At 44.3% G+C, this 14,782-nt stretch overlaps 1 protein-coding gene across 1 annotated transcript in view; it reads right to left on the bottom strand.

The window, feature by feature from the left end:
* The window catches only part of LOC142663240 (uncharacterized), a 43,259-nt gene that overhangs the window by 27,406 nt on the left and 1,071 nt on the right, over positions 1–14,782 (bottom strand). The gene's annotated exons all lie outside the window — the stretch shown is intronic.

The following is a 14,782-nucleotide window of genomic DNA, read 5'->3' as shown; positions in this document are numbered from 1 at the left end:
TCAAAAAGCTATTCTATATCTATTCTTGACCGTGATCTGATTGAGACCCCGGTAGTCGATGCAGGGATGCAGAGAACCGTCCTTTTTCTTGACAAAGAACAACTCAGCTCCTGCCGGGGAGGAGGACTTTCGTATGTAACGGCTCTCCAGATTCTCCTTAATATAGGCGGACATGGACTGAGTCTCTGGCAAGGAGAGAGGATATACCCTACCAGGGGGAAGGGATGCATCAGGAACCAGCTCGATAGGGCAGTCATACGACCGGTGTGGGGGCAGCGTCTCTGCCTCCTTCTTGCTGAAGACATCCGAGAACATAGCATAATGAGAAGGCAATCCTGTCAAAGACTGAGGACGAGGAGGTAGGGCCGGATGGATCTGCCCCAGGCAGCGGTCAAGGCACTTGGGACTCCACTGTAGAACCGGGGCATGTAGTCGGAGCCAGGGCAGGCCCAGCAGTTCAGGATTGACGGCGTAGGGTAGAACAAGAAATGAGATGAGTTCGGAACGAAGAGCTCCTACCTGGAGCCTCAGCGGTTTGTTCACAGCTACAATTGGGTCTGGCAGAGGTAGTTCATTCACCGAGGCGACGATCAATGGCCTCTCCAGAGAGGTCGTAGGCAACTGGAGGAGATCCACTAGATCCTTGTGGATAAAACTGGCTGCGGACCCAGTCAAGATAGGCAGATACCCGGTGGTTCTTCTCACCAGACATAATAGTCATGGGGATGGACAATTTAGAAGAAAAGTCTCTATCCAGTGCAGTATTGCCTAGGGTTGTCTCCCCAACCAATCCTAAGCGTTGGGGTTTTTTGGCTTCTGAGGACACAGATGTATGAAATGGCCTCCGAGGCCGCAATAAAGACAAAGTCCCGAAGTGCGTCTGCGCGGTTTCTCCTGAATGGATAATTTAACTAGTTCAGGATCGGGCTATTTTGAGCCCTCCGGACCAGGCACCGTTTAGCCCTTTTTAGCATGTGTTAGCCATTTAACTATAACTTTTTTATTTGTTGGGCTAACGACGTGATTATTGCAATGTTTTTTTCCGTAGAAAATGCAGGTTTCTTTTTTTTATCGTTTTTATACACATCCTTTTTGCTAGTTTAGAATTTTTATTCTTAAAGTTTGAAAATAGTAAAAAAATAAGCTTTTTTACGTTTCAACAATTTTTTTTCGTAATAACAGTTTTACCCTAAAATAGACCTTTTATTTGTGATAGTCATTGTCTACCGTAAATTTTAATATATTACATGTCTATATTAGGGTAATCGGACCAGCGATAGCGTTACAAAAATGATTGCCGGGGGGGTGGGTTGAACTTTTTTTTTTTGGATGGGTATTTTATGTGTATTTATTTATTTATTTTTTTGGACTTTACTTTTATTACTATGGTCTGTCCCTCAAAAGGTCCAAAAAAAATTTTGGGGAACTTTATATATTTTTTTCTTTCTTTTACACCATCTTTTTCCACTGTAACTGGAGCTGCACATCAGCCCCTGTCACAGGGGAAATCAGCTATCTCATAGTGACGATTGTCACTAATAGGGCTGTGCTGGGTCTAGTAAGAGCCAGCAGCAGTCTGTCACTAACGGCACCCGGCGATCATGTGACCAGTCACATGAACATCGGGAGCAATAGAGACAGCGGCGCGGCCGCTGCCTTTATTCATATACACAGCGTTCATTGAGCGCTGTGTAAAAGACATCGGAGAAGACAGAAGCAGCGAAAGCTGATTCGATCCTCTCCTCAGGGTCCCGGCAGTCACTGACAGCCGGAGACCCGACATTCAGCTGCCGATCGCTCGGGCAGCAAGTTAAAACCCGAGCCGTAAAAAGTCTATGACTCGGGTTTTAAGGACCCTGACCGCTGGCCGTAAAGACACAGTCAGCGGTCGGGAACCAGTTAAGTCGATCTACCTGCACAGGTTCCTCAGGTGGACAACCTAGTGAGGGTAACAGAGACTGCTGGAAAGTAGGAGCCAGCCTAGGGAGTCTTCTCTCCTGACGAATCTCCTGGGATCGTTCCCGGAGTCCTCATATCAATCAGGGTGGCAAGCAAAATGAGGGCGTCCAGGGTGTATGGCAGATCACGAGCAGCCAGTTCGTCCTTGCCAGAATGTAGCCCTTAGTGCGACGTCGATCCAGGACAGCTCTCCTGCCAGGGTACGGATTTGAATGGCATACTCGCCCACGGAGGTGTCCCCCTGACGCAGGTTAAACTAGGAGGCCGCTGCCGACGAGACTCGTCCAGGCTCCTCAAACACGGTACGAAATGTCCGGAGGAACCCCTGGAAGTCACGAGTCTCTGGTCCCTGTCGCTCCCAGATCAGGTTCGCCCATGCTAGTACCCTGCCAGTGAGCAGAGAAACAATGTGGGCAATCCTGGCGCCATCAGACGGAAATGCTCTGGCATGAACAGAGAAGTGGATCTGGCACTGATTGAGGAATCAGCTGCAGGTACTTGCGTCTCCGTTGTAACGAGGCGGTAGTGGTAGCGAGAATCGGGGGGGGGGGGGGGGAATCAGCACTGGTGCTAACAGGAGGATCAGTCCGAACAGGTGAGGAGGCTGCATCTTGTGCATCTAGCCGCCGTACAATGGAATTCATGGCCAGGAGGAGTTGGTCCTGTCGTGAACGTAGGTATTGCAGATCTGCCTGCACCGCTTGAGACGACATAGTCTTAGGTGGACCAGCAGGGTCCACGGCCTGAGCGTACTGTCACGTAGGGTGCATGGACCCACTGGGCCGTACCGCCTTGACGGTATGACAGCTGGCCAACAGGATACAAGTCAAAGTCGATAGTTTGAATAGGTGTACCTGTGGTAACCTCAGACAGCAGCAAGATAGTCTCCGGATGGGACTTCAGCAGCAGGCAGACACCAGGCGTGGTGTAACAAGGTAGATGTAGTACTCAGCACAACACGACTACAACTCTCAACGACACTAGGACCAGGATAGCATGGGATACAGGTAGCAGGAACGGGAACACTGGGAACTGGAAAACACTTAAGGGACCATTTGCAGAGACGAACATAGGTAAACGACAAGAACGCTCAGGCAATGCAGGAAGGGGCAGGGCCCTTCTTATAGTCCAGGTTGCTCATGGGCTAATTTGGGTATCAAATTCAGGTGTGCGCGCTGGCCCATAAAGACCGGGCCTACGGGACACAGCAGAGTGGAGCAGAAGTGAGCGCTGGCATCTCCTGAGATGCGGGCCAGCGCTCACTGATCCATGGCTGCAGCCATCAGGAGGGGAGTAAACCTGACGGCCCGCGGCCATGGGTGTTACAGGGAAGAGGGTCCTATCAAGTACTAATAAGGTGGACCTAATGAAGTGGCCGCATTCAAGTTTAAGTTATGTGAAAATTTGATTGCAAATTGTTGTGCTATTCCTTTGCCGACCTAGATTTATCTGGTCTTGTTTTTCTGCATAATAAAATAAGTGATATATTTAACTCTGATGGAGTGGAAGAGGGGTAGAGGGGAAAACTCTGGACGTTTTAAAACATCCTTGCAGAGATAGTTGTGGACCACCAGTACATTTATAGTCTATGGGCAGTCAGCAACTGGTTAAAATAGGTGCTTCCTAATAATCATTGATCTGTTTTTCTTTTAATCCAATATAAAAACTACATCTTTAAAAAACCTTCTTAACCCCTTCCTGACCACCCCACATAGATTAACGGGCTGCAGCACTGGTCCCTGTGCCTGCAGCCCGTTAATCTACGTGTGCTCCTAACAGAGCACACAGGCATTCTCTACAGCCCCGGCATCTCCCAGTACGGGCTGCTACTAGCAGCCTTAGTACTGGGGGAAAACATTGGGTTGGATCAATAGCGACCGCCGCATTTAAGTTGTTATAACAATATTGACACCCCGCTACGCGATTGCGGGGGCCGATTGTTGCTATGGAAACGGAAGCCTAACAAAGGCTTCCGGTCTGCCATCTATGGATGGCGATTAGGTCCTGTCAGATTCAGGACCTAATATGCCCCCTGTCAATGTGAAACTGACAGGTATAAATACATAAGTATTGCAGGGTATTATAACAACGATCCAACAATTGGATCTTCAAAAAAAAAAAAAGTAAAAAACAAATACTAAAACGTAAAAAAGTACAATTTCAAAATAATGAAATTAAAAACCGACCTTTTTCCTTTATAAAGCCCTTTATTATTAGAAAAAATAAATAAACTAAGCGCAATTGGTATCGCCGCATCCGTAACGGCCTGAACTATAAAAACATAATGTAATTTATAGTCACTTCAGCTCCCAAAAAACTTGAATAAAAAGGGATCAAAAATGGTACCAATAAAAACTACAGTTTATTCCGCAAAAAACAAGCCCTCACACAACTTTCTTGATGGAAAAAGTTGTGACTCTTAGAATATGGCGACACAAAAACGAAATTGTTTTTTTTTTTTAAAACCGTGATTTTATCGTGCAAACACCTTAAAACATAAAAAACTATAAACATATGGTATCGCCGTAATCGCATTGACCCGCAGAATAAATTAAATATGTCATTTATAGCGCACAGTGAACGCCGTAAAAAAAAAAGAATAAAAAACAATAGAAGTTTTCACGGCCTAATTACACTAAATACAGCAAAAAAACCTATGGGATCAAGATGCTCAATATACCCCAAGATAAATTCTTTTTAGGGCTGTAGTTTCCCAAATGGGGTCACTTCTGGGGGGGGAGGGGGTGTCCACTGATTTGGTCCTGCAGGGGCTTTGCAAATGCGACCTGAAACCTGAAAACCAATCCAGCAAACTTGAGCTCCAAAAGCCAAATAGCGCTCCTTCCCTTCTAAGCCCTGTCGTGTGTCCAAACAGCTGTTTATTACCACTTATGGGGTATTGCCGTAATCAGGAGAAATTGCTTTACAAATCTTGGGGTGCTTTTTCTTCTTTATTTCTTGTAAAAATTGACAATTTCTACGTTTTATTGGAAAAAAATTAGATTTTCATTTTTAGGGACGGATTCCACTAGATTCAGCAAAAAACCTGTGGGATTAAAATGCTCACTATACCCCTTGATAAATTCCTTGAGGGGTGTAGTTTGCCAAATAGTGTATTTTTGGGGGTGCTTCCACTGTTTTGGCCCCACAAGACCTCTTCAAACCTGACATGGTGCCTAAAATATATTCCAATAAATAGGAGGCCCCAAAATCCTCTAGGTGCTCCTGTGCTTCTGAGGCCTGTGCTTCAGTCCATTAGCACACTAGGGCCACATGTGGGAGATTTCTAAAAACTGCAGAATCTGGGCAATAAATATTGAGTTGCGTTTCTCTGGTAAAACCTTTTGTTTTACAGTACAAAATGGATTTTCTGACAAGAAAAAATTTTGCTTTGCTTTAATTCCTGTGAAACACCTAAACGGTTAAGAAACTTTCTAAATGTTGTCTTGAAAACTTTGAGGGTGCAGTTTTTAAAATTGGGTGACCTATGGGGGTTTCTAATATATAAATCCCTCAAAGCCACTTCAGAAGTGAACTGGTCCCTATAAAAATAGGTTTTGGAAAATTTCTTCAAAACGTGAGAAATTGCTGCTAAAGTTCTAAGCCTTGTAATGTCCTAGAATAAAAGGATGTTCAAAAAAACTATGCCAACATAAAAGTAGACACATGGGAAATGTTAATTAGTAACTATTTTGTGTGGTATTACTATCTGTTTTACAAGTAGATAAATAGAAATTTAGAAAAATGTTAATTTTTGCAAATTTTCTCTAAAGTTTGGTGTTTTTCACAAACAAATACTGAATTTATTGATCACATTTTTCCACTAACATAAAGTACAATATGTCACGAGAATACTATCTCAGAATCGCTTGGATAGGTAAAAGCATTCCCAAGTTAATGCCACTTAAAGTGCGTCCACAAGGCCAAAACAGGCTCAGTCCTGAACGGGTTAAAGACCTTTAAAGCTACCAAATTTTTTGACAATTTTTCAGAGTAATCTGTTATATGTGTGTACAGGAGGAATAACACTATTTCTGGCCAATACATGACTTGTATATAGTATTTTATTAGGAGTATTCTCTCTGCAGGGTCTATCTTTCTCAGTTTTCCCTGAAGTAGTGGACGGAGCCTAACTGCTATCATGTCTTCTATACACAGCTAGGACCGAGCAGAGAGCCATACTAGTCTCTGTAGCATACCCTTAGAAGTTGCAGAAGAATGGAATACATCAAACAGCAGTAAGGAGAAGTAGGAGGAAAATCCAGCACTGAGGTGACATATAACTCTTACCAGCAGCCTGTGTCTCTGTCTGCTTCTGCTCTCCCCTCTCCTCTTTAAATACTTTTATTGGCAACAGAGTATGTGTTTTTATGCCCCTGCTCTATCCTTTTGCTCCCCCTACCCTGTCCATAGACTTCTATGGACTGCAACATTTGTTTTCCCTCTCTCTCTGCTCCGGCTTCCCCCCATCCTCCAGACTTTTATGGGCAGCAGCATCTGTCTCCCTCTCAACTAGTGGCACTAATTTCACATACAATTTTAATGAATAAAACTTAATTGTAACGGTAAGTAAATTCCAAAGTTGATATATATTAGCTATACTATTAGAATAGCATAAGTTGTTTGAAAAGCTATTGTCCATTTAAAGAGGCTCTGTCACCACTTTAGTAATGCCCTGTCTTTTAGCTAATCTAATAGGCGCTGAAAATTATGTCCCAAAATGTTTATTATTTTAAAAGTTATGAGCTTTTTTTTCTAAATATGTAAATTAGCCTTTATTAGACAACTGGGAGAGAGTGATTCTTCTGAGGTGGAGCTACCTCACAGCCTCTTACGCTCTCCTATCAGCACAAAGCTGCTTCACACAGTATGAGAGAGTGAGGCTGGAGGGAGGGGGGGGGAAATCACTTCAAACAGCCATATCTCTAAATGTGGACCACCTAGAACAGCGGTTCTGGTGGCATATGAAAGAGGAGATTCTAATCTTTCATATGACAGTTCTATCTGTGACAGAACCGGAGATATCGCCAGTTGAGCACACAGTCGGGTATAGAAGCTGTATACTATATGATCACGCTGTGTTGCTGGGCAGGGAAGGGGGAGAAGCTGTATGATAATTGGACAGCGTCATACAGAAAACATTACACCGCCCAGACTGAAAAAAGAATCACCTCCTATTTGGCCATTGGAGCCAAAATAGTATATTTTGAAAAGTGCTCATAACTTTGCAAAGAATAAACGTCTTTTTTAAACATATCACACTGTAGTTATCAGCAGAAAAGCACCTATTAGATTAGTTAGGGAATAAACTAGTGACAGAGACTCTTTAAAGAAGACATGTTCCAAAAGCTATTTAGTGCACAATAGATTATAGCGGAGATCTGATTGCTTGATATTGCAGCCTAAGGTTGTACTATGGAAATATCCTGAAGACAACATGTCCCCCTGTGACTTTTGTGCAGAATGGTCATGGCGACCTTGTGTGTTTTCTAATAGTTCTTCAATTCTCGTCATATATATATATATATATATATATATATATATATATATATATATATACACACACATATATGTGGCACGAGTGCGTAAGTCATCTTTAACAATATGACACTTACACACAGTGTCCTGGCAGTTATACATGGCAGTAGACAGGGTAAGAGACAGGTAAGCCATATGGACTAAATAAACAAACTTGTATACAGTACATTATAATTATTATAGTTCATAGTTTATCTGTTTCCTCAAAAAAACACATCACGTTTACTACCTCACTCATCGTTGTAGCTGCTTGCTTACAATCCTACCGCCCATTCATGCCTTTGGTAAAGTCTATCCTCATCAGTCCCGCTCTTCTTTGCCCCCATGCACTATTCACATTCCTTAATCACCTCACACCATCTTATCCCGCTGCTCAACACAAAAGTCGTTTTCCTAAATCACTGAACCATCTGTAGATTCTCTCCATTCTCCTGCTGTTAGCTGCAGGGTACATCTCTCCTAACCCTGGTCTTCCCATTTCTACTGCTAAATTCAACCCCTTACCTGCCACACAAAGAAATCCTGCTAATCCGAACATTCATTGTACATCTTCTCCTGTCTCTTAACTGTGCACTCTGGAATTCCTGCTCCGTGTGCAACAAACTCACCTTTATTTATGACTTATTTCTTTCTAACTATCTCAACCCCCAAACTCCTACAAAAACATGGCTACACCTGTCTGACACGGCTTCTCCTGCTGCTCTATCTTATGGTGGTCTCCACTTCTCTCATACCCCCAGGGGGTTGAGAACAGGCAGGGTGGAGGAGTAGGCATACTTCTTTCCCCAGACTGCACTTTCCAGGTCATTCCCCCCGTACCCACACTCACATTTCCATCCTTTGAAGTCCACACCCTCAGACTCTTTCGCCCATTCTTCCTACCATCCCTGGGCCTCACCTGGATCATTTTGCGGCCTCGCTTCTACAATTCCTATCCTCTGAAACACCCACTCATCATGGGTGATTTTAACATCCCCATTGATAGCTCAATCTCCTCATCTGCCTCCAAATTTCTATCTTTAACCTCCTTCTTAGGCCTTTCACAATTAACTAATTCCTCTACACATGAGGACGGGCATTCTCTTAATCTGGTCTTCCTCAGACTCTGCACTGTATCTGACTTTATGAACTCTACTCTCCCGCTCTGACCACAACCTTCTCTCCTTTACTATCAAAAATTATTTGCCTCCTCAGATCATGCCTACCCATCAGACATACAGAAATCTACATGCCATTAACACTCAGCAACAGTCTACATTGTCCCCTATCTGTTCCATATCCGGTCCCAATCTGGCTGCCAAACATTACAATAATTCTCAAAAACACTCCGAACCACCAGACACAGACGACGACAACCCTGGCACACGCCTCAATCCCGATTTCTTCAGCTGTGCTCGAGATGCACCGAACGTCTGTGGAGAAAATCGCTTTTGTCAGCAGATTTCCTCCATTACAAATTTATGCTCAAAACTTACAACTCTGCCCCCCACCGTGCCAAACAAGTATATTTCACCTCTCTCATCTCCACACTAGCTAATAATCTAAAACGACTCCCTGATACTTTTAATTCCCTCCTTAGTACTAAAGTGAAGACGCCGATCACAGATCTCAATGTTGAAGACCTGGCCACTAATTTTAAAGTTAGAATTGACAACATCCGGCATGATATTATCTCTCAGTCCCCTATTAACATCGATCCTCTTCCCTCCCGCACTCCCTCATCTTCGCTTTCAGCATTTGACCCAATAACAGAAGAAGTCTCTAGGCTCCTCTCTTCTTCTCGTCCTACTACCTGACCCTATCCCCTCACACCTCGTGCAGTCTCTCTCCCCGGCTATCACCGGTCACCTGACTAAAATATTTAACACCTCTTTCTTCTGGAATCTTTCCCTCCTCTTTTAAACATGCCATTATAAACCCATTACTGGAAAAAACCAACTCTTGACCCATCCAGCGCTGCTAACTACCGACCAGTCTCTAATCTGCCCTTCGTCTCCAAACTTCTGGAACGCTTGGTCTACTCTCAACTTATCTGCGATCTCTCTGCTAACTCTATTCTTGACCCTTTACAATCTGGTTTCCGCACTCCACAGAAACTGCCCTTACTAAAGTCTCATATGATCTTTTCTCTCTACACAGCCCCTATTGGACAAACCCTCAGCAGATTTGGCTTCCAGTACTATCTCTATGCTGATGACCAAACTATAGACCTCTTCTCATGACATGACCCCTGCTTTAATACAAACCACCAGTGATTGTCTGTCTGCTGTCTCTAACATCATGTCCTCTATCTAAAACAGAATCTTTCTAAAACGGAGCTCCTTGTGTTTCCATCATCAGATAACCTCCCTAAACCTGATGTCTCCATCTGTGTGTTTGGTACTACCATAATACCCAGGCAGCATGCCCGCTGTCTTGGGGTAATTTTCAACTCGGATCTTTCCTTTACTTCGCACATTCTATCACTTACACGCTCCTGTCATTTTCACCTCAAAAACATCTTCGGAATCCGCCCTTTTCTTATTGTGGAAACAGCCAAAACTCTCATTGTTGCTCTGATTCACTCTCGTCTTGACTACTGTAACTCATTACAAGTAGTCTTCCCACACTAAACTCTCCCCTCTTCAATCTGTCCTGAATGCAGTCGTATCTTTCTGACCAACCGCTACACCAACGCCTCTACCCTGTGCCAGTCACTGCACTGGTTGCCCATTCCCTTCAGAATTAAATTCAAACTTATTGCGCTCACCCACAAAGCTCTCCACAGTGCTGCACCCCCTTACATCTCCTCCCTCATTAATGCTTACCACCCTACCAGTGCTCTACGTACTGCGAACCACCTTAGATTAACATCCTCCATAATCCGATCCTCCCATTCCCGTCTCAAAGACATCTCTCGTTCTGCCCCAGTCCTCTGGAATGCGCTACCACAGACAATCAGATTAATTCCTAACATCCAGTTTCAAGCGTGCCCTGAAAATACACTACCGTTCAAAAGTTTAGGGTCACTTAGAAATTTCCTTATTTTTGAAAGAAAAGCACTGTTTTTTTCAATGAAGAGAACATTAAATTAATCAGAAATACACTCTATACATTGTTAATGTGGTAAATGACTATTCTAGCTGCAAACGTCTGGTTTTTAATGCAATATCTACATAGGTGTATAGAGGCCCATTTCCAGCAACCACCACTCCAGTGTTCTAATGGTACATTGTGTTTGCTAACTGTGTTAGAAGGCTAATGGATGATTAGAAAACACTTTAAATCCCTTGTGCAATTATGTTAGCACCGCTGTAAACAGTTTTGCTGTTTAGAGGAGCTATAAAACTGACCTTCCTTTGATCTAGTTGAGAATCTGGAGCATTACATTTGTGGGTTCGATTAAACTCTCAAAATGGCTAGAAAAAGAGAGCATTCATGTGAAACTCGACAGTCTATTCTTGTTCTTAGAAATGAAGGCTATTCCATGCGAGAAATTGCCAAGAAACTGAAGATTTCCTACAACGGTGTGTACTACTCCCTTCAGAGGACAGCACAAACAGACTCTAACCAGAGTAGAAAGAGCAGTGGCAGGCCCCGCTGCACAACTGAGCAACAAGACAAGTACTGTAATGATGGGGGTAGGGAAACAGACAAGTGAGCCCTAATCTACCCGCCACTCAGTCCCTGCCTACTTGCAACGACCCGCCCTAGGCGACGGGGTACAACTGGGCGACGGTCCCTACGCTCAGTATGTGCACGACAGACAAACAGACAAGGGTACACAAAGCTAAGGGAAATGGGGCAGTTGCCCACGGCAACACCGTGAGCAACAAGAGTGGTGAACGAGCCGAGTTAAACCAGGAGTGGACGAGGTACCAAACGCTGAGCAGGAGAGTAGTGAAGCCGAGTCAAACCAGGAGTGTACGAGCAGGAGAGAAGGTTGTGGTCAGAGCGGGAGAGTAGAGTTCATAAAGTCAGATACAGTGCAGAGTCTGAGGAAGACCAGATTAAGAGAATGCCCGTCCTCATGTGTAGAGGAATTAGTAAATTGTGAAAGGCCTAAGAAGGAGATTAAAGATAGAAATTTGGAGGCAGATGAGGAGATTGAGCTATCAATAGGGATGTTAAAATCACCCATGATGAGTGGGTGTTTCAGAGGATAGGAATTGTAGAAGCGAGGCCGCAAAATGATCCAGGTGAGGCCCAGGGATGGTAGGAAGAATGGGCGAAAGAGTCTGAGGGTGTGGACTTCAAAGGATGGAAATGTGAGTGTGGGTACGGGGGGAATGACCTGGAAAGTGCAGTCTGGGGAAAGAAGTATGCCTACTCCTCCACCCTGCCTGTTCTCAACCCCCTGGGGGTATGAGAGAAGTGGAGACCACCATAAGATAGAGCAGCAGGAGAAGCCGTGTCAGACAGGTGTAGCCATGTTTCCGTAGGAGTTTGGGGGTTGAGAGAGTTAGAAAGGAATAAGTCATAAATAAAGGTGAGTTTGTTGCACACGGAGCAGGAATTCCAGAGCGCACAGTTAAGAGACAGGAGAAGATGTACAATGAATGTTCGGATTAGCAGGATTTCTTTGTGTGGCAGGTAAGGGGTTGAATTTAGCAGTAGAAATGGGAGGATCAGTGTTAGGAGAGATGTACCCTGCAGCTAACAGCAGGAGAATGGAGAGAATCTACAGATGGTTCAGTGATTTAGGAAAACGACTTTTGTGTTGAGCAGCGGGATAAGATGGTGTGAGGTGATTAAGGAATGTGAATAGTGCATGGGAGCGAAGGAGAGAGGGACTGATGAGGATAGACTTTACCAAAGGCATGAATGGGCGGTAGGATTGTAAGCAAGGAGCTACAACGATGAGTGAGGTAGTAAACGTGATGTGTTTTTTTGAGGAAACAGATAAACTATTAACTATAATAATTATAATGTACTGTATACAAGTTTGTTTATTTAGTCCATATGGCTTACCTGTCTCTTACCCTGTCTACTGCCATGTATAACTGCCAGGACACTGTGTGTAAGTGTCATATTGTTAAAGATGACTTACGCACTCGTGCCACATATATGTGTATATATATATATATATATATATATGACGAGAATTGAAGAACTATTAGAAAACACACAAGGTCGCCATGACCACTCTGCACAAAAGTCACAGGGGGACATGTTGTCTTCAGGATATTTCCATAGTACAACCTTAGGCTGCAATATCAAGCAATCAGATCTCCGTTATAATATATTGTGCACTAAATAGCTTTTGGAACATGTCTTCTTTAAAGAGTCTCTGTCACTAGTTTATTCCCTAACTAATCTAATAGGCGCTTTTCTGCTGATAACTACAGTGTGATATGTTTAAAAAAGACGTTTATTCTTTGCAAAGTTATGAGCACTTTTCAAAATATACTATTTTGGCTCCAATGGCCAAATAGGAGGTGATTCTTTTTTCAGTCTGGGCGGTGTAATGTTTTCTGTATGACGCTGTCCAATTATCATACAGCTTCTCCCCCTTCCCTGCCCAGCAACACAGCGTGAGCATATAGTATACAGCTTCTATACCCGACTGTGTGCTCAACTGGCGATATCTCCGGTTCTGTCACAGATAGAACTGTCATATGAAAGATTAGAATCTCCTCTTTCATATGCCACCAGAACCGCTGTTCTAGGTGGTCCACATTTAGAGATATGGCTGTTTGAAGTGATTTCCCCCCCCTCCCTCCAGCCTCACTCTCTCATACTGTGTGAAGCAGCTTTGTGCTGATAGGAGAGCGTCAGAGGCTGTGAGGTAGCTCCTGAGTGGTGGAAGATGGAGTCAGTCTCACAGACATAGAAGCAGGTGCAGACTGATTACCTATGGGCGTATACACAGAAGCTGTGCCTGGCAGATCCTTTACAAGTACATTTGTAAAGGATCTGCCAGGCACAGCTTCGGGGTTAACGCCCATAGGTAATCAGTCGGCACCTGAGTCTATGTCTCTGAGACTGACTCCAGCTTCCACCACTCAGGCTGGCAGGCTTAAGAGTGGGAGAGCCTATCGCAGCCTGGCCAGACGGAGCTAGCTCCCGCCCTCTGTCTATTTATACCTGCCTTTCCTGTTCCTCCTTGCTTGTGATTCTTCTCGTGTGATTTCCTGGCCCTGCTGCAGCTTCTAACTATTTGACCCTGCTTCATACTGACCCTGGCTTACTGATTACTCTCCTGCTCTGCATTTGGTACCTCGTACACTCCTAGTTTGACTCGGCTCGTTCACCTCTCTTGTTGCTCACGGTGTTGCCGTGGGCAACTGCCCCATTTCCCTTAGTTTTGTGTTCCCTTGTCTGTTTGTCTCATGCACCTTACTGAGCGTAGGGACCGCCGCCCAGTTGTACCCCGTCGCCTAGGGCGGGTCGTTGCAAGTAGGCAGGGACAGAGTGGCGGGTAGATTAGGGCTCACTTGTCCGTTTCCCTACCCCTATCATTACAACATTAGATTCTCTAGTTTGAGAAATAGACGCCTCACAGGTCCTCAACTGGCAGCTTCATTAAATAGTACCCGCAAAACGCCAGTGTCAACATCTACACTGAAGAGGCGACTCCGGGATTCTGGCCTTCGGGGCAGAGTGCCAAAGAAAAAGCCATATCTGAGACTGGCTAATAAAAGGAAAATATTAATATGGGCAAAAGCACACAGACATTGGACAGAGGAAGATTGGAAAAAAAGTGTTATGGACAGACAAATCGAAGTTTGAGGTGTTTGGATCACACAGAAGAACATTTGTGAGACGCAGAACAACTGAAAAGATGCTGGAAGAGTGCCTGACGCCATCTGTCAAGCATGGTGGAGGTAATGTGATGGTCTGGGGTTGCTTTGGTGCTGGTAAAGTGGGAGATTTGTACAAGGTAAAAGGGATTTTGAATAAGGAAGGCGATCACTCCATTTTGCAACGCCATGCCATACCCTGTGGACAGCGCTTGATTGGAGCCAATTTCATCCTACAACAGGACAATGACCCAAAGCACACCTCCAAATTATGCAAGAACTATTTAGGGAAGAAGCAGGCAGCTGGTATTCTATCTGTAATGGAGTGGCCAGCGCAGTCACCAGCTCTCAACCCCATAGAGCTGTTGTGGGAGCAGCTTGACCGTATGGTACGCAAGAAGTGCCCATCAAGCCAATCATACTTGTGCGAGGGCCTTCTGGAAGCATGGGGTGAAATTTCACCCGATTACCTCAGCAAATTAACAGCTAGAATGCCAAAGGTCTGCAATGCTGTAATTGCTGCAAATGGAGCATTCTTTGACAAAAGCAAAGTTTGAAGGAGA

Source organism: Rhinoderma darwinii, chromosome 1 (genome assembly GCF_050947455.1).
Source record: "Rhinoderma darwinii isolate aRhiDar2 chromosome 1, aRhiDar2.hap1, whole genome shotgun sequence".
NCBI classification, from domain to species: Eukaryota; Metazoa; Chordata; class Amphibia; order Anura; family Rhinodermatidae; genus Rhinoderma; species Rhinoderma darwinii.
Note: the sequence above shows the minus strand (reverse complement) of the source record. Positions and strands in the feature narration are given on the sequence as shown.